Here is a 24,442-nt window from a genome sequence, read left to right on the forward strand (position 1 = left end):
GGCTCCAATACTTCAGAGACCTCTATAAAGACATTCCAAAGGAAGGACTAAGCCAAGAACAGGAAAACATAATGGCGAAACTAAAAGCAATGGAGGAAAAAATCAAAAACTTCCAAAACCCGGTGGATACACCTATAACACTACAGGAAGTAACCGAGAGACTCTCCTCCATAAGATGTAGAAAAGCCGGTGGCCTAGATAGAATCCTACCAGAAATGCTGAAGTACAGCCCACCAGAAATACAGGCTGCAATGGTTAAACTCTTCAATATTGTACTGAGTGCCGGCTACTTCCCTCGTACCTGGAACCAAGGCCTCATCACACCCATCCACAAGAGTGGGGACAGGTATGACCCAGCTAACTACAGAGGCATATGCGTCAGCAGCAACCTGGGAAAACTGTTCAACAGTATCCTGAACAAGAGGATCCTCACCTTCCTCACCGAGCACAACGTCCTCAACAAGAGCCAAGCAGGGTTCATGCCGAACCACCGCACCACTGACCACATCTATACTCTGCACAGCCTCATTCAGAGACACGTCTACAATACAAAGAATGGGAAGATATACGCCTGCTTTGTGGACTTTAAAAAGGCTTTTGATTCAGTGTGGCACCCGGGCCTATTCCTGAAACTGCTGGAGAGTGGAATAGGAGGAAAGACCTACGATGTCATCAAAAGCTCCTACACCGAGAACAGCTGCAGCGTGAGTGTGAGCGGCAAAAGAACGGCTTTTTTCCAGCAGAGCCGCGGAGTCAGACAAGGCTGCAGCCTAAGCCCAACGCTCTTCAACATTTACATCAACGAGCTGGCTACCGCCCTGGAATCCTCCTCAGCACCAGGTCTCACCCTCCACGACGCCCAGGTGAAATTCCTGCTGTATGCAGATGACCTGCTGCTGCTGTCACCAACCGAGAAAGGCCTCCAGGACAACCTGAAAATCCTAGAGAAATTCAGCTCCACCTGGGCCCTACCGGTCAACCTAAAGAAAACCAACACCATGGTGTTCCAGAGGAGAAAGAGAAGATCAGACCAACACCCATCATTTATCCTCAACAACTGCGACCTCACAGGAACGGACAAATATACCTACCTGGGCCTAGAGATTCACCGGTCAGGGAACTTCAAACAAGCCATAGAGACCCTGAAAGACAAGGCCTGCAAAACCTTCTATGCCATCCGAAGGACACTCTACCATCTGAAGCCACCAGTGAGGGTCTGGCTAAAAATCTTCGACTCCATCATCGCCCCAATCCTCCTGTATGGCAGCGAAGTCTGGGGTCCTCACACCTACCCAGACTGGTCAAAGTGGGACTCCAGTCCAACAGAAATATTCCACCTGGAATTCTGCAAGCACCTTCTCCAGGTCCATCGGAGCACCTCCAACAGTGCTTGTCGGGCCGAGCTGGGCAGATTCCCTCTACACCTGACAGTTCTAAAGAGGGCGCTGTCATTCCGGGCTCACCTGCATAGGAGCAATCCAAGCTCCCACCACCATAAAGCCCTGATACATGAAGGTGAAACAGAAAAACCAGAACCCCCGGAACAGCCCAGCCAAACCCAACCGGAGCAGAACACCAATCACAACAACCTGACAAAAGCCGGAATTAGGAAGATGGCAGATGAAGGCCAGGAGAGGTATGTCAGTGACTGGAAGAATGATATCATCAGCTCACAGAAACTGACCATGTACCGGAGCCTACAGAGAGACTACAGACTGGCCCCATATCTGGAGAAACTCCCGGACCCCAGAGACCGCCAGATCCTGAGCCGATATAGACTCAGTGCCCACAGTCTGGCCATCGAATGTGGCCGACACAGGCAGAGCTACAAGCCCAGGGAGGAAAGACTGTGCCAACACTGTGATCAGGAGGCCATAGAGGACGAAACCCACTTCCTGCTACACTGCTCCAAATACTCAGCAGTGAGGGACACTCACTTCAGGAGACTCTCACATCTCTTCCCAGACTTCATCACCATGAAGGAGGAAGAGAAAACCTATATCTTGCTGGGAGAAGAAGAGAGAGCGGTGGAGATAGCAGCGCGGTATGTGAGCGAATGTCATAGACTACGTGAAAGAGAACTATGATGCCATGGACTATAGCCCCCAACCTGGACCTGCCCCATCCACCTCCCCTATGCCATGGACTATAGCCCCCACAATGGACCTGCCCCATCCACCTCCCCTATGCCATGGACTATAGCCCCCAACCTGGACCTGCCCCATCCACCTCCCCTATGCCATGGACTATAGCCCCCACCCTGGATCTGCCCCATCCATCTCCCCTATGCCATGGACTATAGCCCCCACCCTGGATCTGCCCCATCCACCTCCCCCCACAGCTCCTACCCAACATCCCCTCAGTCCCTATCCCTATTGCCTCTATACACTTGCTTTGGCAAAACTGATGTGTATTTGGTCCTGCCAATGAAGCTTCTTTGAATCTTTGAATATACAGACCCTAAACCAGACCACATCTATATAGACTCCAAAACAGAGCCCCATCTATACAGATCCCAAACTAGACCCTCATATATATAGACCCCAAACCAGTCTCCCATCTATATGGACCCCAAACTAGACCCTCCTATATATAGACCCCAAACCAGACCCTCATACATATAGACCCCAAACTAGACACTCATATATATAGACCCCAAACCAGTCTCCCATCTATATGGACCCCAAACTAGACCCTCATATATATAGACCCCAAACCAGACACTCATATAAATATATATATATATATATATATAGACCCCAAACCAGACCCCATCTATATAAACTCCAAAACACAGCCCCATCTATACAGATCCCAGAATAAACCCTCAGACTCCCGAAACAAATCAGATCTCTCGCCAGTCTCCCCATCAGCTACATTGAATGGGACCCTTGAAAACTCCTTCCTGCTCTGTATGTTTATGGGGGAGACTATAATACATTTATGGAGCCAAGTCTGTACCATCTCCTGTGACTGTCAGCTGTAACATACAGCCAACTCTGATCCTGGCCCATACTCGCCAATTATCCTGATATTGTAATGACGCTCTAAGGAACCAAAATCTACACCCCAAAGGGCAAGTCCTTTGGTTGCTGAGCGGTGTTTCTTGGTGTTCTTTGGGCTGTACTCAAACATTTCAAAAGTCTGTAAGCATGTAAGCCATTGAACCTCTTAGGCATTGCAATGAAGAACAACCGCAGCATCTAAGAAGTTTTTACACTGTGTAGTAGCCGTTCTTAGATACAGCAGCTCAGCTCCTACTGAAGTGAACGTGATCTGAGCTGCAGTACCGAGAACGACCACAACACAGTGGATGGCGCTGTGCTGTTCAGGATCTCTGCACTGTGTACTTCCAGATACTGCAGGACCTGAGATCAGCCGACTGGTGGAAGTGCCCCATGATAGACCCCCACTGATCTGATATTGATGAACTTTTCACAGGGGAACAATTTGAAAAAAATTTCTGTTGAGTTAGGTTTTTGAGCTGATTTATACTAAAATTGGCATGCTGATTCCAAAAATGTAGTCAGTTTTTTTCTAGCACGTCAAGTTTTTCCTCCACAACTTACCTGCCAGAGAAGCACAATTGCACTGATATCTGTAATAAGACTTGTCATCTGATTACAATTCGACTCACATAGAGCTACGTGGCAACTTGTAAGAGTAGTCACAACTTTGTCATGCCTATTTCTTATATATTTCATTTTTTGTTCATATTTGTACTATTTAAAAAAAAAAAAAACACTTTTTAGGTACAGTAGTTTACATAGTTTTGAGAAGACAAAAATCCTGTAGTTCAAAAACTTGACGTGATAGAGAAAAACTGAGATCATTTCTGGATTCAGCATCCAAAAATTAATTAAGAACAGTTGTCTGACCTAACTCTGAAAAAATTGTGTTCCCCTTATCTAAGGAATGAAAGGATCACATTTTCAAATCACCTTGTAAGTAACACTAAATAATTAAAAAAAACATATAATAACAGAAATAAACAAAAATTGCTATGGCTGCACATATAATGTTCAGTACTATAAAACTATGTAGTAAACGGCATAAAAATCTAATATATAAAGCTGAATGTGTGTGTGTGTATGTGTGTATGTCCGGGATTGGCATCTGCACCGTCGCAGCTACAGCCACAAAATTTTGCACAGTCACACGTCTGGACCCCGAGAGCGTCATAGGCTATATTGTGAGGTGAAATTTTAACACCGTGCATTCCAATTCACCAAACAATTTTGCCCCTATCTACATAATGGGGAAAAGTGAAAGGAAAAGTGTTGGAGGCAAATTGGCAGCTGCCAGATGTGAACAAGAGCGATGGCGCAAAAGAGTATATACCGTACAGTTGTTAAGGTGGGTCCCCGACATGGCATACTCACCACACACGGGGATTTGAACACATACACAAAATGCGCCACACACTACCACATGCTTGAACACATATACCACCCTCAGCACACATTTCACCACACATACACCAACCTCGCCACAAAAAAAGTCGAAACACAAAAGTCGCCGCTCAAAACTCGCCACGCGCAAAACTCGCCACATGCAAAAACTAGGCTCACGCAAAACTCGCCACAAGTGCAAAACTCACCTCATGGAAAACTCGCCACATGCAAAACCTGCACACGCAGAAAAATTGCCACATGCACAAAAGTTGCCTCACGCAAAACTTGCACATACTCAAAAGGCACCACACATAAAACTCGCCACGCGCAAAACTCGCCATGCGCAAAACTTGCTGCACACAACTTGCTACACTAACCTGTCACATGCAACTTGACACACAAAAAGTTGCTACACGCATGTCGCCTCACAAAACTCATCTCACAAAAGTCGCTGCATGCATGTCGCCACACGCAACTCAACACACACAACTTGACAAACGAAACTCGCCCTAAAACACACACAAGTCTGGTATTATCCTTCAAAAATATTAATCTGATTAATAAGCAGACAAACTATAACAAATGTACCATATAGGAAATACGGCAGCTGTCAGTCACATGACCTGTCTATTATGTGTATGTGTGAGCTAATATTTACTGCCAGGGGGAGGGCTTCCTGTTGGCTGGGGATTTATCAGGCTGCCAATTTAGCTTACAAATACTGAGGTGAAAATACTGAGCAAATAACGTGTGAACGAGGTCTAATACAGGAGGAGATGACACACAGGTATATACTATATACAGGGGAGATGACACACAGATATAAACTATATACAAGAGAGATGACACACAGGTATATACTATATAGAGGAGATGACATACAGGTACATACTATATACAGGAGGAGATGACATACAGGCATATACTATATACAGGAGGAGATGACACACAGGTATATACAGGAGCAGATGACCTACAGGTATATACTATATACAGGTGGAGATGACATACAGGTATATACTATATACAGGAGGAGATGACACACGGGTATATACTATATACAGGAGCAGATGACCTACAGCTATATACTATATACAGGAGGAGATGACACACAGATATATACTATATACAGGGGAGATGACACACAGGTATATACTATATACAGGAGGGGATGACATACAGGTATATACTATATATAGAAGGAGATGACATACAGGTATATACTATATATAGGAGGAGATGACATACAGGTATATACTATATACAGGGGAGATGACACACAGCAGGTATATACTATATACAGGGGAGATGACATACAGGTATATTCTATATACAGGAGATGACATACGGGTGTATACTATATATAAGGGAGATGACAAACATGTATATACTGAGGTGAAAATGAGAGGTGTAAGGTGATAATGAAAAGGTGTGAGTGTAAAATGAGAGGAGTGAGGGAAAATAGTGGAGTGATCGGAAAATGACAGATGTGAGGTCGAAATGACAAGTGTTATGAGGGGAGTGAGGGAGAAAATGAGAGATGTGAGGGAGAAAATGAGAGGCGTGATGGGAAAATAAGAGAAGTGAGGTGCTATAACTAACCACAGATATTTATTATGCCCAGGCAACGCCGGGCTCTTCAGCTAGTATATATATATATGTGTGATAAACATGAAACCGATGTCAAAGATGCTTTTTTAAAACAGAAAAAAATGCGATCAACAAGTTGTAGGAACAAACAATATTTTTTAAGTGTTCTATGTGTGGAAAAGTAATAAAATAACTAAAAAAAAAATCTAATAAATTGGGTATCATATCATCGTACCGACCAGCAACGATGAACAAAATCCAAAAGATAATGGCGTAATTACTGTTTCTCCACCCCAAAAATATAAAACTGATATGATAATAATAACACATTGCATGGAACAAAATAGTAATATTAAAAAAAATCAATTCATCTTGAAAACTCAAAAAATTATAATAATACAAAAATAGTCCCAGAAGCCACTGAAGGTCAAAACTGGAAAGTCCTTAAGGGGTTAAATATTTAAAAGGAATTTCCCACATGTGTCCCAGAATAATAGCATTCCCTGCATTGCATGTAGCTGGGCAGCAGATGGTGACAAAGGGGAAGGTTTTCATTTTCTTCAGGGAAAAGAGAGAGAGAATGGAAACAAGAAATTTGACTAGTTTCACTTTCTGTTTTTCGAGAATCGGAACAGAAACTTGAACCTTTGTACAGATAAAAAAATAGAAAGTCAGTAGAAGTGCCAGACCTCAGAGGACAAGACGCCATTGCCTTACCCCGAGAGGTAAATATAGGCCTCTTGATTGGGAATGTGTGAGACATAAATCAGTAATAGGGAGTGAGGAGGCTGTTGTGACTCTTGGGGTCCTGTGGCAGTGATAGTGGTAGAAGTTGTGACTCTTGGGGTCCTGTAGTAGTGAAGATGGAGGCTGTTGTGACTCTTGGGGTCTTGCATTAGTGATGGTGGTGGAGGTTGTGACTCTTAGGGTCCTGTGGTAGTGATGATGGAGGCTGTTGTGACTCTTGGGGTCCTGTGGTAGTGATGGTGGTGGAGGTTGTGACTCTTGGGGTCCTGTGGTAGTGATGGTGGTGGAGGTTGTGACTCTTGGGGTCCTGTAGTAGTGATGATGGAGGAGGCCATTGTGACTCTTGGGGTCCTGTGGCAGTGATAGTGGTAGAAGTTGTGACTCTTGGGGGTCCTGTGGTAGTGATGATGGAGGAGGCTGTTGTGACTCTTGGGGTCATGTGGCAGTGATAGTGGTAGAAGTTGTGACTCTTGGGGTCCTGTAGTAGTGATGATGGTGGAGGTTGTGACTCTTGGGGTCCTGTGGTAGTGATGGTGGTGGAGGTTGTGACTCTTGGGGTCCTGTAGTAGTGAAGATGGAGGCTGTTGTGACTCTTGGGGTCCTGCATTAGTGATGGTGGTGGAGGTTGTGACTCTTAGGGTCCTGTGGTAGTGATGGTGGTGGAGGTTGTGACTCTTGGGGTCCTGTGGTAGTGATGGTGGTGGACGTTGTGACTCTTGGGGTCCTGTGGTAGTGATGGTGGTGGACGTTGTGACTCTTGGGGTCCTGTAATAGTGATGATGGAGGAGGCCATTGTGACTCTTGGGGTCCTGTGGCAGTGATAGTGGTAGAAGTTTTGACTCTTAGGGTCCTGTGGTAGTGATGATGGAGGAGGCTGTTGTGACTCTTGGGGTCCTGTGGCAGTGATAGTGGTAGAAGTTGTGACTCTTGGGGTCCTGTAGTAGTGATGATGGTGGAGGTTGTGACTCTTGGGGTCCTGTGGTAGTGATGGTGGTGGAGGTTGTGACTCTTGGGGTCCTGTAGTAGTGAAGATGGAGGCTGTTGTGACTCTTGGGGTCCTGCATTAGTGATGGTGGTGGAGGTTGTGACTCTTAGGGTCCTGTGGTAGTGATGATGGAGGCTGTTGTGACTCTTGGGGTCCTGTGGTAGTGATGGTGGTGGAGGTTGTGACTCTTGGGGTCCTGTGGTAGTGATGGTGGTGGAGGTTGTGACTCTTGCGGTCCTGTAGTAGTGATGATGGAGGAGGCCATTGTGACTCTTGGGGTCCTGTGGTAGTGATGGTGGAGGTTGTGACTCTTGGAGTCCTGTGGTAATGATGGTGGAGGTTGTGACTCTTGGGGTCCTGCGGTAGTGATGGTGGAGGATGTTATAATTTTGTTGTGGTACTGTGGCAGTGATAAGAGGAGTTTATTATGTAGATCATGGGGGTAGACACATGTGGTTATGAGGAGGGTATTATGATGGTGTTGGGGCACTGTGCTGGGGACGCATGTGGTTATGAGGAGAGTATTATGATGTGTAGGGGCACTGTGCTGGAGACGCATGTGGTTATGAGGAGAGTATTATGATGGTGTAGGGGCACTGTGCTGGAGATGCATGTGGTTATGAGGAGGGTATTATGATGGTGTAGGGGCACTGTGCTAGAGACGCATGTGGTTATGAGGAGAGTATTATGATGGTGTAGGGGCACTGTGCTGGAGACACATGTGGTTATGAGGAGAGTATTATGATGGTGCAGGGGCACTGTGCTGGAGACGCATGTGGTTATGAGGAGAGTATTATGATGGTGTAGGGGCACTGTGCTGGAGACGTATGTGGTTATGAGGAGAGTATTATGATGGTGTAGGGGCACTGTGCTGGAGACGTATGTGGTTATGAGGAGAGTATTATGATGGTGTAGGGGCACTGTGCTGGAGACACATGTGGTTATGAGGAGGGTATTATGATGGTGTAGGGGCACTGTGCTGGAGACGTATGTGGTTATGAGGAGAGTATTATGATGGTGTAGGGGCACTGTGCTGGAGACACATGTTGTTATTAGGATGGCATTATGATGGTGTAGGGGCACTGTGCTGGAGACGCATGTGGTAATGAGGAGGGTATTATGATGGTGTAGGGGCACTGTGCTGGAGATGCATGTGGTTATGAGGAGGGTATTATGATGGTGTAGGGGCACTGTGCTGGAGACGCATGTGGTTATGAGGAGGGTATGATGGTGTAGGGGCACTGTGCTGGAGACGCATGTGGTTACGAGGAGGGTATTATGATGGTGTAGGGGCACTGTGCTGGAGACGTATGTGGTTATGAGGAGATTATTATGATGGTGTAGGGGCACTGTGCTGGAGACGCATGTGGTTATTAGGAGGGTATTATGATGGTGTAGGGGCACTGTGCTGGAGACGTATGTGGTTATGAGGAGAGTATTATGATGGTGTAGGGGCACTGTGCTGGAGATGCATGTGGTTATGAGGAGGGTATTATGATGGTGTAGGGGCACTGTGCTGGAGACGCATGTGGTTATGAGGAGGGTATTATGATGGTGTAGGGGCACTGTGCTGGAGACGCATGTGGTTATGAGGAGAGTATTATGATGGTGTAGGGGCACTGTGCTGGAGACGCATGTGGTTATGAGGAGGGTATTATGATGGTGTTGGGGCACTGTGCTGGGGACGCATGTGGTTATGAGGAGAGTATTATGATGTGTAGGGGCACTGTGCTGGAGACGCATGTGGTTATGAGGAGAGTATTATGATGGTGTAGGGGCACTGTGCTGGAGACGCATGTGGTTATGAGGAGGGTATTATGATGGTGTAGGAGCACTGTGCTGGAGACGCATGTGGTTATGAGGAGAGTATTATGATGGTGTAGGGGCACTGTGCTGGAGACGCATGTGGTTATGAGGAGAGTATTATGATGGTGCAGGGGCACTGTGCTGGAGACGCATGTGGTTATGAGGAGAGTATTATGATGGTGTAGGGGCACTGTGCTGGAGACGTATGTGGTTATGAGGAGAGTATTATGATGGTGTAGGGGCACTGTGCTGGAGACGTATGTGGTTATGAGGAGAGTATTATGATGGTGTAGGGGCACTGTGCTGGAGACACATGTGGTTATGAGGAGGGTATTATGATGGTGTAGGGGCACTGTGCTGGAGACGCATGTGGTTATGAGGAGGGTATTATGATGGTGTAGGGGCACTGTGCTAGAGACGCATGTGGTTATAAGGAGAGTATTATGATGGTGTAGGGGCACTGTGCTGGAGACGTATGTGGTTATGAGGAGAGTATTATGATGGTGTAGGGGCACTGTGCTGGAGACACATGTTGTTATTAGGATGGCATTATGATGGTGTAGGGGCACTGTGCTGGAGACGCATGTGGTTATGAGGAGGGTATTATGATGGTGTAGGGGCACTGTGCTGGAGATGCATGTGGTTACGAGGAGAGTATTATGATGGTGTAAGGGCACTGTGCTGCAGAAGCATGTGGTTATGAGGAGGGTATTATGATGGTGTAGGGGCACTGTGCTGGAGACGCATGTGGTTACGAGGAGGGTATTATGATGGTGTAGGGGCACTGTGCTGGAGACAGATTTGGTTGTGAGGAGGGTATTATGATGGTGTAGGGGCACTGTGCTGGAGATGCATGTGGTTATGAGGAGGGTATTATGATGGTGTAGGGGCACTGTGCTGGAGACGCATGTGGTTATGAGGAGGGTATTATGATGGTGTAGGGGCACTGTGCTGGACACGCATGTGGTTATGAGGAGAGTATTATGATGGTGTAGGGGCACTGTGCTGGAGACGCATGTGGTTATGAGGAGGGTATTATGATGGTGTAGGGGCACTGTGCTGGAGACGCATGTGGTTATGAGGAGGGTATTATGATGGTGTAGGGGCACTGTGCTGGACACGCATGTGGTTATGAGGAGAGTATTATGATGGTGTAGGGGCACTGTGCTGGGGACGCATGTGGTTATGAGGAGTGTATTATGATGGTGTAGGGGCACTGTGCTAGAGATGCATGTGGTTATGAGGAGGGTATTATGATGGTGTAGGGGCACTGTGCTGGAGACGTATGTGGTTATGAGGAGAGTATTATGATGGTGTAGGGGCACTGTGCTGGAGACGTATGTGGTTATGAGGAGGGTATTATGATGGTGTAGAGGCACTGTGCTGGGGACGCATGTGGTTATGAGGAGGGTATTATGATGGTGTAGGGGCACTGTGCTGGAGACGCATGTGGTTATGAGGAGGGTATTATGATGGTGTAGGGGCACTGTGCTGGAGACGTATGTGGTTATGAGGAGGGTATTATGATGGTGTAGAGGCACTGTGCTGGGGACGCATGTGGTTATGAGGAGGGTATTATGATGGTGTAGGGGCACTGTGCTGGAGACGCATGTGGTTATGAGGAGGGTATTATGATGGTGTAGGGGCACTGTGCTGGAGACGCATGTGGTTATTAGGAGGGTATTATGATGGTGTAGGGGCACTGTGCTGGAGACGCATGTGGTTATGAGGAGGGTATTATGATGGTGTAGGGGCACTGTGCTGGAGACGCATGTGGTTATGAGGATGGTATTATGATGGTGTAGGGGCACTGTGCTGGGGACACATGTGGTTATGAGGATGGTATTATGATGGTGTAGGGGCACTGTGCTGGGGACACATGTGGTTATGAGGAGGGTATTATGATGGTGTAGGGGCACTGTGCTGGAGACGCATGTGGTTATAAGGAGGGTATTATGATGGTGTAGGGGCACTGTGCTGGAGACGCATGTGGTTATGAGGATGGTATTATGATGGTGTAGGGGCACTGTGCTGGGGACACATGTGGTTATGAGGAGGGTATTATGATGGTGTAGGGGCACTGTGCTGGAGATGCATGTCGTTATGAGGATGGTATTATGATGGTGTAGGGGCACTGTGCTGGGGACACATGTGGTTACGAGGAGGGTATTATGATGGTGTAGGGGCACTGTGCTGGAGATGCATGTCGTTATGAGGATGGTATTATGATGGTGTAGGGGCACTGTGCTGGGGACACATGTGGTTACGAGGAGGGTATTATGATGGTGTAGGGGCACTGTGCTGGAGATGCATGTCGTTATGAGGATGGTATTATGATGGTGTAGGGGCACTGTGCTGGAGATGCATGTCGTTATGAGGATGGTATTATGATGGTGTAGGGGCACTGTGCTGGGGACGCATACGGCATCCTGTAATGTAGAAATAATGAACATGTTACAGGGTTGCTCCCTGACAATGGAAATAAAGTATATTGAAGTAAAAAAACGCAGCAACATCACCTTTACACATATATTGCATCCTTTTTTTGCATGAATCTTGAATTACCTTCTATATTATACCTAGAGCTGCATTCACTATTCTGCTCTGTCTTTAGAAATACCCCTAACAGCTTGGTTAAGCTACAATAATAAAGCATGTCAGTATAGTGACTGCACACTACCCTTAGTACTAATCACCAAACCAAGCTCTATTCAGGCACTATACAAGCAGGAAGTGCTGACTGATTTCAGCCCTGAAGGCCGTAGAATTGTAAATGCAGCTCCAAGGCAAATTACAAGTTGCATCTCAGGTTCACTATAAGTTTAATGTATTTAAAGTGATCAGTTCAAAAACACTGAATCTTATTTTCTCTCCAAAGTCTAATTAACAAGGGATTATGTACACCGATGAAATATTCTGTGCTTTCTGTGAAGAGGAAGTGGAAGACATCATAAGAGCGCTACATGAGAGTACCTTGTCCGACACAGCGTGTAGTAAGAGCGATACCACTCAGGAAGGGAACTCTTGTGACCCAAGAAGAATGGACCTTAGAAATCACATAATAAACATTGCCATAATGGGACAGTCGGGCTCTGGGAAGTCCACCTTTGTTAATGCCATCCGTGGTCTTCACAATGACGAAGACGAAGATGCTGCTAAAACAGGAGTAGTGGAGACCACAATGGAGCCCACCGCCTATCCACATCCCAAGCTGAGAAATCTGCTATTTTGGGATCTTCCCGGTACAGGAACTACCAGGACAATTACCCAATCAATCAACTATGAGCACTATGACTTATTTATTATCATAGCTTCTGAAAGGGTGAGACACACCGACATGGAACTGGCCAAGAAGATCTGTTCCATGAAGAAGAAGTTTTACTTTGTAAGGAACAAAATAGACACTGACTTAAGAGCAAGCAAGCTTCGAAGACGGAAGACGTACAACGAGAGGAGAATATTGCATGAGATACGAGATAATTGTATCACAAGTCTTAGGGATAGTGGAGTGGAGGAACCCATTGTCTTCCTTTTGTCCTGCTTAGAAATGGACAAATATGACTTTGAACTCTTGAAGAAGACCCTAGAAAAACAGCTTTTCTGAGAAGGACAGTTGGTCTTTTTGGACTCAACCTTTTCTATATGGGTTAAGGCAATGGACTCCAAATTGCGGCTCTTCAACTGATGGAGAATTACAATTTTCGTGTTGTTCCCCAACAGTTAGAGAGACATCAATGTTAAAACATAATACAGGGGGGTAAAAGGAGCTATTAATATAAGCAATCAATCTGTCTGATAGACCCATGATGTATTGACATGCAGGATTTATTTTCCAGGCAAAACCAATAAAGTCATTCAACTATCAGCTCTCAGGTCAACAATAACTAATTGTAATTTATCCTAATAAAAAAAATATTCAATCAACTGTTTATGGGGAAATCCACTGGATAATAAGGGTTGCCAAAGTGGACAAGTACTTTCAGTCATTGAGCAGAGACTAAGATGAAACCTCTTCTTTTGCAATATAAGGATACTAGGATCTTCGAGATGGCATATGCCATACTGGTGTCTTCTGATATCGCAGATGGGTATTTTCTACCTCCTTAGTCACCATGACTCCTAGTAGTGGACATAAACAGAAGAGGGCCCCTGTGCAAGAACAATATATGGGAACTTTGCCAGACCAAGAGCTCCTCATAATGCACAATTTCATCTACTTCGGAGCTGGAGGTAGCCTCCTTACCGTCTTGGGCTCCGTGTGACTATACAAGATGCACCACTATTATGTCTACCCCTGGCAACCCTCCTGTAGGTACACAAGTGATCTTCAAGAAAATTTACATTGACTTTTGGAGTAAGTCTAAAGCTAAATGTCCCCTTTTTGATGGCCATTGGCTTTTGATTGCTAGCATTACATCAACGTTAACGTCAGTGAGATGTTGACAACGTACCCTTCAATTACTGTAATTTCTAATACATGCATTCAAAAAATATTGTTATAACATGTAAATTGTATATTAAATAGTATTTATTTCTAGATATTTGCTTGAGACGTGCTTCAAAACTTCATAGCAATGGGTTTACGTTGGCCGTCATGCTGCTGTTCTTCTGATTAGCACTTCTTTTTTTATGTATTTTGCAAAGTAAGAACTAAAGAAAGGGCTATGGGGAGAGAACAGTTTAGATTGTGTCAATGGCTTACTGTCCAAGGATGACTGCCTTAAGCTTCCAAAAATGTCTAACAATTGTTGAAACTTCCATCCTGGTTCAAATATAAAGAACAGTAGGGTGAATACTGTGAAATCTAGGAGGAATTGGGAGAATATTAACAGGAATATTCCTGAGAAAACAAAAGTTATATAGGTGGAGAAGCACTTTATAAAAATAAGACTGAAGAAGGCCAATGATGAACTGAGGGTTGCACTGGGAAAAAAAAAAAAAATTTCCACATGTGCTCCACTCAACCCATCTCTCGCTTTGTTCCAATGATGCTTTTATTGAACAAGAATGGAAACATTTCTGTTTTTCAACAGCAGACACAGCATTTAACTTCATTGGCCCCTTTATTCTCAAGAATGGTGGAGTTCACTATCGTCAGACCTTTACTGACCAGACCAGGTCTTTCCTCAAAGAAGGTCCTAAAACCAATGTTTGATCAATATCTTGAAACAAAATTTTGGAAAGACCATATCATAATGGCTTGGTAGAGCATGGTTTCTATACTGGAGAATCTTCAACTACTCTGGTGGTCCAGTCTGCCTCTACCAGAGCTAATATATTCCTGAGAATGTAGTTTTATCAGTTGTGATGTTAGTGGGTAAAGGTTTTGCTCTCATAAATTCTTTCTTATTTTTCTTCAGACTAATAACTGAAAATGGATTCCTCTTTCGACATCATCAGTGATGAAGAAATCCAGGACATTCGGTCATCTTTAGAAGAAGGTGACCTCTGTACAGCGACTGAGAAACTCAGCAAGTCTCTCAGGGAAATAGAAAATGCCCCTTTGAACATTGCCATTACAGGAGAATCAGGAACTGGAAAGTCAACTTTTGTCAATGCCATCCGTGGCATGGATGATGAACAAGAAGGTTCAGCCAAAACTGGTGTCGTCGAGACAACAAAGGTGCCAAGTCCATACGTCCATCCTCAGTATCCTAGTGTAACTGTTTGGGATCTTCCAGGAATAGGAACTCCAAATTTTGTGGCAGACAGTTATCTCCAGTCTGTTGAATTCAGTCGTTATGACTTTTTCATCATCTTATCATCAGAACGTTTTAAGCAAAACGACATTGACCTAGCAAAAGCGATTCAAGCTATGAACATGAAATTCTAATTTGTGAGATCCAAAGTTGACTCCGACGTGCATGCTTCCATGATCCGAAGGAAGAAGACGTTCAATGAAGAGAATGTGCTCAATGAAATTAGAAATAACTGCATTCAAAGTCTTATAGAAGGGGGAATCCCACAGCCCCAAGTGTTTCTCCTTTCATTCCTGGACCTGGACAAGTACGACTTCCTCGAAATGCAGGACACTCTAGAAAAGGAACTTCCAGAACACAAGAGACACATATTCCTGATCTCTCTACCCAACATTTCTCTGCCAGTCCTTGAGAAGAAGCGTCAGGCTTTCAAGAAGGACATATGGAAGTGGGCCACTCTTTCTTGTGGAGTGGCAGCAGTCCCACTCCCAGGCCTGTCTGTCGCTTGTGATATAGGAATCCTGGTGAAAGCCATGACAAACACAGTGTTACCAGGCTTTTATTGGTTTAGTCTTGTCAGAGCAAAACATATTAGGGGCTATCTTATTGCCAATTGTCGGAGCTCTTCTGGACACCACATTTATACCAGAATTCAATATATCATACAATTGTTGATCTTCATATAGGATGGGCAAATACCTATGAATGATGTCTTTAATTTTGGTAAATTGTGGGCTATATTGGAAACATATGTATGGCTTTTTCTCCATTTCTAAATTACTGTTTTTTTGAGATGTAACTAAAGGTACCTTCACACTAAACGATATCATAGTAACATAGTTAGTAAGGCCGAAAAAAGACATTTGTCCATCCAGTTCAGCCTATATTCCATCATAATAAATCCCCAGATCTACGTCCTTCTACAGAACCTAATTGTATGATACAATATTGTTCTGCTCCAGGAAGACATCCAGGCCTCTCTTGAACCCCTCGACTGAGTTCGCCATCACCACCTCCTCAGGCAAGCAATTCCAGATTCTCACTGCCCTAACAGTAAAGAATCCTCTTCTATGTTGGTGGAAAAACCTTCTCTCCTCCAGACGCAAAGAATGCCCCCTTGTGCCCGTCACCTTCCTTGGTATAAACAGATCCTCAGCGAGATATTTGTATTGTCCCCTTATATACTTATACATGGTTATTAGATCGCCCCTCAGTCGTCTTTTTTCTAGACTAAATAATCCTAATTTCGCTAATCTATCTGGGTATTGTAGTTCTCCCATCCCCTTTATTAATTTTGTTGCCCTCCTTTGTACTCTCTCTAGTTCCATTATATCCTTCCTGAGCACCGGTGCCCAAAACTGGACACAGTACTCCATGTGCAGTCTAACTAGGGATTTGTACAGAGGCAGTATAATGCTCTCATCATGTGTATCCAGACCTCTTTTAATGCACCCCATGATCCTGTTTGCCTTGGCAGCTGCTGCCTGGCACTGGCTGCTCCAGGTAAGTTTATCATTAACTAGGATCCCCAAGTCCTTCTCCCTGTCAGATTTACCCAGTGGTTTCCCGTTCAGTGTGTAATGGTGATATTGATTCCCTCTTCCCATGTGTATAACCTTACATTTATCATTGTTAAACCTCATCTGCCACCTTTCAGCCCAAGTTTCCAACTTATCCAGATCCATCTGTAGCAGAATACTATCTTCTCTTGTATTAACTGCTTTACATAGTTTTGTATCATCTGCAAATATCGATATTTTACTGTGTAAACCTTCTACCAGATCATTAATGAATATGTTGAAGAGAACAGGTCCCAATACTGACCCCTGCGGTACCCCAATGGTCACAGCGACCCAGTTAGAGACTATACCATTTATAACCACCCTCTGCTTTCTATCACTTAGCCAGTTACTAACCCATTTACACACAATTTCCCCCAGACCAAGCATTCTCATTTTGTGTACCAACCTCTTGTGCAGCACGGTATCAAACGCTTTGGAAAAATCGAGATATACCACGTCCAATGACTCACCGTGGTCCAGTCTATAGCTTACCTCTTCATAAAAACTGATTAGATTGGTTTGACAGGAGCGATTTCTCATAAACCCATGCTGATATGGAGTTAAACAGTTATTCTCATTGAGATAATCCAGAATAACATCCCTCAGAAACCCTTCAAATATTTTACCAACAATAGAGGTTAGACTTACTGGCCTATAATTTCCAGGTTCACTTTTAGAGCCCTTTTTGAATATTGGCACCACATTTGCTATGCGCCAATCCTGCGGAACAGACCCTGTCGCTATAGAGTCCGTAAAAATAAGAAATAATGGTTTATCTATTACATTACTTAGTTCTCTTAGTACTCGTGGGTGTATGCCATCCGGACCCGGAGATTTATCTATTTTAATCTTATTTAGCCGGTTTCGCACCTCTTCTTGGGTTAGATTGGTGACCCTTAATATAGGGTTTTCATTGTTTCTTGGGATTTCACCTAGCATTTCATTTTCCACCGTGAATACTGTGGAGAAGAAGGTGTTTAATATGTTAGCTTTTTCCTCGTCATCTACAACCATTCTTTCCTCACTATTTTTTAAGGGGCCTACATTTTCAGTTTTTATTCTTTTACTATTGATATAGTTGAAGAACAGTTTGGGATTAGTTTTACTCTCCTTAGCAATGTGCTTCTCTGTTTCCTTTTTGGCAGCTTTAATTAGTTTTTTAGATAAAGTATTTTTCTCCCTATAGTTTTTTAGAGCTTCAATGGTGCCATCCTGCTTTAGTAGTGCAAATGCTTTCTTTTTACTGTTAATTGCCTGTCTTACTTCTTTGTTTAGCCACATTGGGTTTTTCCTATTTCTAGTCCTTTTATTCCCACAAGGTATAAACCGCTTACACTGCCTATTTAGGATGTTCTTAAACATTTCCCATTTATTATCTGTATTCTCATTTCTGAGGATATTGTCCCAGTCTACCAGATTAAGGGCATCTCTAAGCTGTTCAAACTTTGCCTTCCTAAAGTTCAATGTTTTTGTGACTCCCTGACAAGTCCCCCTAGTGAAAAACAGGTGAAACTGTACAATATTGTGGTCGCTATTTCCTAGATGCCCGACCACCTGCAGATTTGTTATTCTGTCAGGTCTATTAGATAGTATTAGGTCTAAAAGTGCTGCTCCTCTGGTTGGATTCTGCACCAATTGTGAAAGATAATATCGCTAGCGATCCGTGACGTTGCAGCGTCCTGGCTAGCGATATTGTTCAGTGTGACACGCAGCAGCGATCAGAATCCTGCTGTGATGTCGTTGGTCGGGGCTAGAAGGTCAGAACTTTATTTGGTCGCTGGCTCTCCCGCTGACATCGCAGAGCCGCGCTTAGTAACCCGATGTTAACCCTGGTTACCATCCTAAAAGTAAAAAAAACAAACACTACATACTTACCTTCCGCTGTCTGTCCCCCGGCGCTCTGCTGCTCTGTACTCACTGTGAGCACAGCGGCCGCAAAGCAGAGCGGTGACGTCACCGCTCTGCTTTCCGGCCGCTGTGCTCACAGCCAGTACAGAGAAGCAGAGCACCGGGGGACAGACAGCGGAAGGTAAGTATGTAGCGTTTGTTTTTTTACTTTTTAGGATGGTAACCAGGGTAAACATCGGGTTACTAAGCGTGGCCCTGCGCTTAGTAACCCGATGTTTACCCTGGTTACCGGGGACCTCGGGATCGTTGGTCGTTGGAGAGCTGTCTGTGTGACAGCTCTCCAGCGACCAAACAGCGACGCTGCAGCGATCCGGATCGTTGTCGGTATCGCTGCAGCGTCGTTTAGTGTGAAGGTACCTTAACTCTTTACGATCCCTTCCATCCACAATTCTTTTTGCCCGATTGATTGTCCACCGTGGGTATTTTCGACATTTTAATTTGTTTGCTATCTGATCAAATTCACCTTTTAGATCCCCTTCCAGACTACAATTTCGCTTGATCCTGGTGAACTCACCCACCGGGATTGATTTGATTGTGTGCTTATTGTGGCTACTATTAGCATGCAATACAGTGTTACCTCTCACTGGCTTATGATGTGTTTTGGTAATAATATTTTGATCTTTATGTCCCGTTAGTTCCAAGTCCAAGAAAGATGCTCACATTGTCCAGCCTATACGTAAACCTGATATCATATCCACTGTGATTGAGGTATTCCATGAAGTGTGGTATGACCGACACATCCCCCTCCCATATTATGAGGGTATCATCTATGTATCTGCCATACCACACCACATGTTCCAAATACAGATTGGCCACGGAAAAGATAAACTCCATCTCCCAAAAAGCTATTACTAAATTTGCAAGGGAGGGTGAATATTTGGCACCCATGGCCACTCCCGCCTGCTGTACATAAAACTGGCCATCAAATGAGAAAAAATTACTAGTTAACAGAAAATGTATCACCGTTAATAGATATTCAATCAAATCCGTAGAATAGTTACTAAATTTCACAAGATGATGCTGTATCGCTCGTATTGCCAGATCATGCATCCCGCACGTATATAGGGATATGACGTCGCAACATAGCCAAGAATAATTAGCCTGCCAGATCTTATTGTCAAAAATACATAATACCTCTTTAGAATCTCTGATATATCCTGGGGTTCGTTTGACGAGGGGCTCAAGAAGTGAATCTACCCACTGACAGTTTTTCATTACATGATCCGATTCCGGATACTATGGGTCGCATGGGGGGAATACCCTCTTTTTTGTGTATTTTGGGTACCCCATATATAATGGGGATAATAGGGTTTTCTACTGTAAGATATTCTGTTTGTTTTTTAGTTAGTACCCCCAAGTTGTATCCCTCCTTTATGATCATGTCTCTCTTTCCAATGATTTCTTGAGATGGATTTTGTTTAAATTTTTATATGTATTTTGATCGGACAATAACTCTAACATTTTCTTGTGATAGTCCACTGTATTTAACAATACAACCACCCCTCCCTTGTCCGACATTTTAATAGTCAGATCTGACATTTCTTGAAGTTCTTTTATTGCATTGCGATGTTTTATGGATATGTTTTTTTGACTATTTTTACCATTTATTTTAACATCATTATATAATCGTCTTAGTTCCCTTTCTACACTCTCCTGAAATTGGTCCATACGCTCAGATCTAGCTTGAACAGGATAGTAATATGGATTTTTAGTGGTAAAATTCTGGGAGAAATGCACCCGTCCATGATCTGACAATATATCCGAGCTGAGGTCCTGTAATGCAACTAACGCCACTTGTTCTTTAAAGTCCATTTGTGAAAATTCATTGTCCAATCTATATGGGGCAATAGTGTCCTCCTGGTTAGGTTCCTCTCCAAGGTTTTCTCCATGGCGGAAATGCTTGCTGATAGTCAGATTTAGTACAAATTTATAAGTGTCCATAATAGTTGTAAATAAATCAAAGTCCTGATCCGGAACGAAATTTAGTCCTAAAGACAGAACTTGAATTTGTTCAGATGATAAAGGTTTGGATGATAGATTTAACACGTTGGTATAATCATTTATTTCGTGTGAAGTTTCTTGTTGAGTGTAATCATCCCTCCTTCGTCTGTGCTTTCTCCCCCCCGCCTCTTGCGTTTTTTGTCTGGCGGTAGTCATTTCTTGGGGCACATGCCCTGTTTTCATTGAGGGAAACATCTGAAGCACTGCCTTGATTATCCGATGAATCTGGGTCTGATGAAGTGAAGTATACATGCGGTTTAGTTACTTTCTTCTTAAAACTTTTGCGTTTTTGGTGAGGCTGACTTTGTTTGAGTATCGATTTAGGGGTTCTGTTCACATTAGTCCAATTACCCCAATCATATACCTTATTAGTAGAATAATCATTGGAATCTCTAGTGAATTTTCTTCTTTTACGATCCATGATTTGTTCCTCTAGAGCAGTTATTCCTTCATTAATTTTTGCCATTAATGCATCAAAATGTGCACTTGTTTTGTGCTCACTCAAAAGAGAATTCACTTCATCCAATTCCTGCTGTATACTTTTTAATTTATCATCCTCATATTTAATAATGAGTTTCATCAGATCTTTTGAGCAATTGCTCAGGACAGAGTTCCATTCCTCAGTAAATTCTGCTGAGTATACAGTTGTAGGCAGTTTTTTAATCCGCAGTCCTCTCGGGATCATATCTTTAGCCACATAGTTGTCCTCCTCCTCTTCACCCACAACCTCGTCCAGTAGACTTCCCTGACCAGACAATGGCTGACTGTCATCATGGCTTCCCTCGTCCTCGGCTGCAGACGCCTGCTCCTTTATGTGCGTCAAACTTTGCATCAGCAGACGCATTAGGGGGATGCTCATGCTTATTATGGCGTTGTCTGCACTAACCAGCAGTGTGCATTCCTCAAAACACTGAAGGACTTGACACAGGTCTTGTAGCTTCGACCACTGCACACCTGACAACTCCATGTCTGCTGTTATGATCCGGTGACCTAGGAGCTGCATGAGAACTTTCACTGGAGAAAGTGGCCACTGTACTGACCGCAATCCTGAACTTAACACCGAAACTAGAAGTAGCCGTGGAGTGTACCTAACACACGTAGACACCTCGTCACAGCCGGAGAACTAAATACCCCTAAAGATGGAAATAGGAATACTATCTTGCCTCAGAGAAAATCCCCAAAGGATAGACAGCCCCCCACAAATATTGGCAGTGAGTCGGAGAGGAAAAAACATACACAGGCAGAAAAACAGGATTAGCACAGGAGGCCACACTAGCTAGATAGGACAGGATAGGACAGAGTTCTGTGCGGTCAGTATTAAAGACCCTTCAAAACATCCACAGCAGAATATACAAAAACTTCCTACATCTTTACAAAAAGATGTAGGAGCGTAAATCTGCAACTCCAGTGAATCCTACAATCAGAGCAGGAATAAAACTGAAACAAGCATACAGCAGTGTGCCACAGAAACAAAAACCAAACACTTATCTTTGCTGAAATAGGCAGCGAGCAGGAGAAGCCAGAAAGTGATCCAACACTTCACAAGGAACATTGACTACTGGCAAGGCTATAGGATCCTGCCCACTTAAATATCCCAGTCAGAATTGTAATCATCCGATACACCTGACCAGGTCTGTGACTCAGAGACAACTGCATTCCCACCTACAACCACTGGAGGGAACCCAAGAGCAGAATTCACAACAGTCTGCCATCCAACTGCCTGCCCGTGTATGTGTATCCTCCCACAAATACATAACAGCATGCCTCTGTTCGCACAGTCTCTGAAGCAGGTGCAGTGTGGAGTTCCACCTTGTTGCAACGTCAATGATTAGGCGATGCTGGGGAAGGTTCAAAGATCGCTGATGGTTCTGCATACGGCTGGAGTGTACGGGCGAACGGCGGATGTGCGAGCAAAGTCTGCGCACCTTCAGGAGCAGGTCGGGTAACCCCGGATAACTTTTCAGGAAGCACTGCACCACCAGGTTTAAGGTGTGAGCCAGGCAAGGAATGTGTTTCAGCTGTGAAAGGGCTATGGCAGCCATAAAATTCCTTCCGTTATCACTCACTACCTTGCCTGCCTCAAGATGTACACTTCCCAGCCATGACTGAGTTTCTTGCTGTAAGAACTCGGACAGAACTTCCGCGATGTGTCTGTTGTCGCCCAAACACTTCATTGCCAATACAGCCTGCTGACGCTTGCCACTAGCTGTTCCATAATGTGACACCTCGTGTGCAACAGTGGCAGCTGCGGATGAAGTGGTCGTGTGACTGCGGCCTGTGGACGAGCTCTCGCTTCTGCTGGAGGACGAGGAGGAGGAGGAGGAGGGGGTGCGAATGGCTACAGCCAACTGTTTTCTAGACCGTGGGCTAGGCAGAACTGTCCCGATATTGCTGTCCCCTGTGGACCCTGCATTCACCACATTAACCCAGTGTGCCGTGATGGACACGTAACGCCCCTGGCCATGCCTACTGGTCCATGCATCTGTTGTCAGGTGCACCTTTCTACTCACAAATTGCCTGAGTGCATGGACAATGCAGTCTTTTACATGCTGGTGGAGGGCTGGCATGGCTTTTCTCGAAAAGAAGTGTCGACTGGGTAGCTCGTAGCGTGGTACAGCGTAGTCCATCAGGGCTTTGAAAGCTTTGCTTTCAACTAACCGGTAGGGCATCATCTCTAACAAGATTAGTCTAGCAATGTGGGCGTTCAAACCCTGTGTACGCGGATGAGAGAATGAGTACTTCCTTTTCTTAACGAGAGTTTCTTGTAGGGTGAGCTGGACTGGAGAGATGCATATGGTGGAACTAGTGGGGGTGCCGGTGGACATGGCAGACAGAGAGGGTTGGTGATGGTATACTTGCTGTTGGCCTAAATACAGTGTTTCCTACCAAGAACCTGGTGATTCCCTGACTGCTTTGGCCTTGCGACGAAACCTCCACATTTGCTGCAGGTGGTGTGGTAAACGGCGGGCTTACAGTAAGGGAAGGGATGTAGAGTTGCTGACTAGCTTCATTGTGAGAGGGTGCAACAAAGTTAAGGCACGTTTGGTAGTTAGTCCAGGCTTGCAAGTGCATGGTGGTTAAATGTCTACGCATGCAACTTGTATTTAGATTTTTAAAATTCTGACCTCTGCTGAAGGTCCTTGAGCATTTCTTACAGATGACTTTGCACTGATCATTTGGATCTTGGTTAAAAAAATGCCAGACTGCACTCTTCCTACTATCGGATACCTTTTCAGGCATTGCACACTGAGCTACTTTAACCGGATGGCCACACTGTCCTACAACTGTTTTTGGTTTTGCCACACGTTTTTGGCCAGATACGGGCCTGCCAGATGGAACCTGTTGCGATGTTGATGCCTGCTGCGGCTCCTCCTCCGCTTCAGAGCTACTGCCGGCTGCACCCTGTTCCCCCAATGGCTGCCAATCGGGGTCAACAACTGGGTCATCTATGACCTCTTCTTCTATGTCCTGTGCACCTTCCTCTGTGTCACCGTGTAAGCCGGTGCTATAGCGTTCGTGACGGGGCTCCATAGTGTCATCTGGGTCAGATTCTGGATCAGTAGACTGCGAGGTCAATGTAGTGATCAGAGTCAAAGGAACAGCATAAGAATCTGGCTGTGGCTGTGCATCTGTGCACTCCATTGTTATGAACTGGTGATTCAGAAACACAATGGACCTGGTGGTTAAGAGCACACAAAGTGACCTGATAGTTACTAACAACATAGGACGAGCTCTGAGACGTGGGAACTC

At 44.7% G+C, this 24,442-nt stretch overlaps 1 pseudogene; it reads left to right on the plus strand.

Moving 5' to 3' along the window:
- Nucleotides 1–6,572: 6,572 nt before the first annotated feature.
- LOC138650913 (interferon-inducible GTPase 1-like) lies at nt 6,573–16,034 on the plus strand (annotated as a pseudogene).
- The last annotated feature ends 8,408 nt before the right edge of the window (nt 16,035–24,442 follow it).

The sequence above is a fragment of the Ranitomeya imitator genome, chromosome 10 (assembly GCF_032444005.1).
Source record: "Ranitomeya imitator isolate aRanImi1 chromosome 10, aRanImi1.pri, whole genome shotgun sequence".
NCBI classification, from domain to species: Eukaryota; Metazoa; Chordata; class Amphibia; order Anura; family Dendrobatidae; genus Ranitomeya; species Ranitomeya imitator.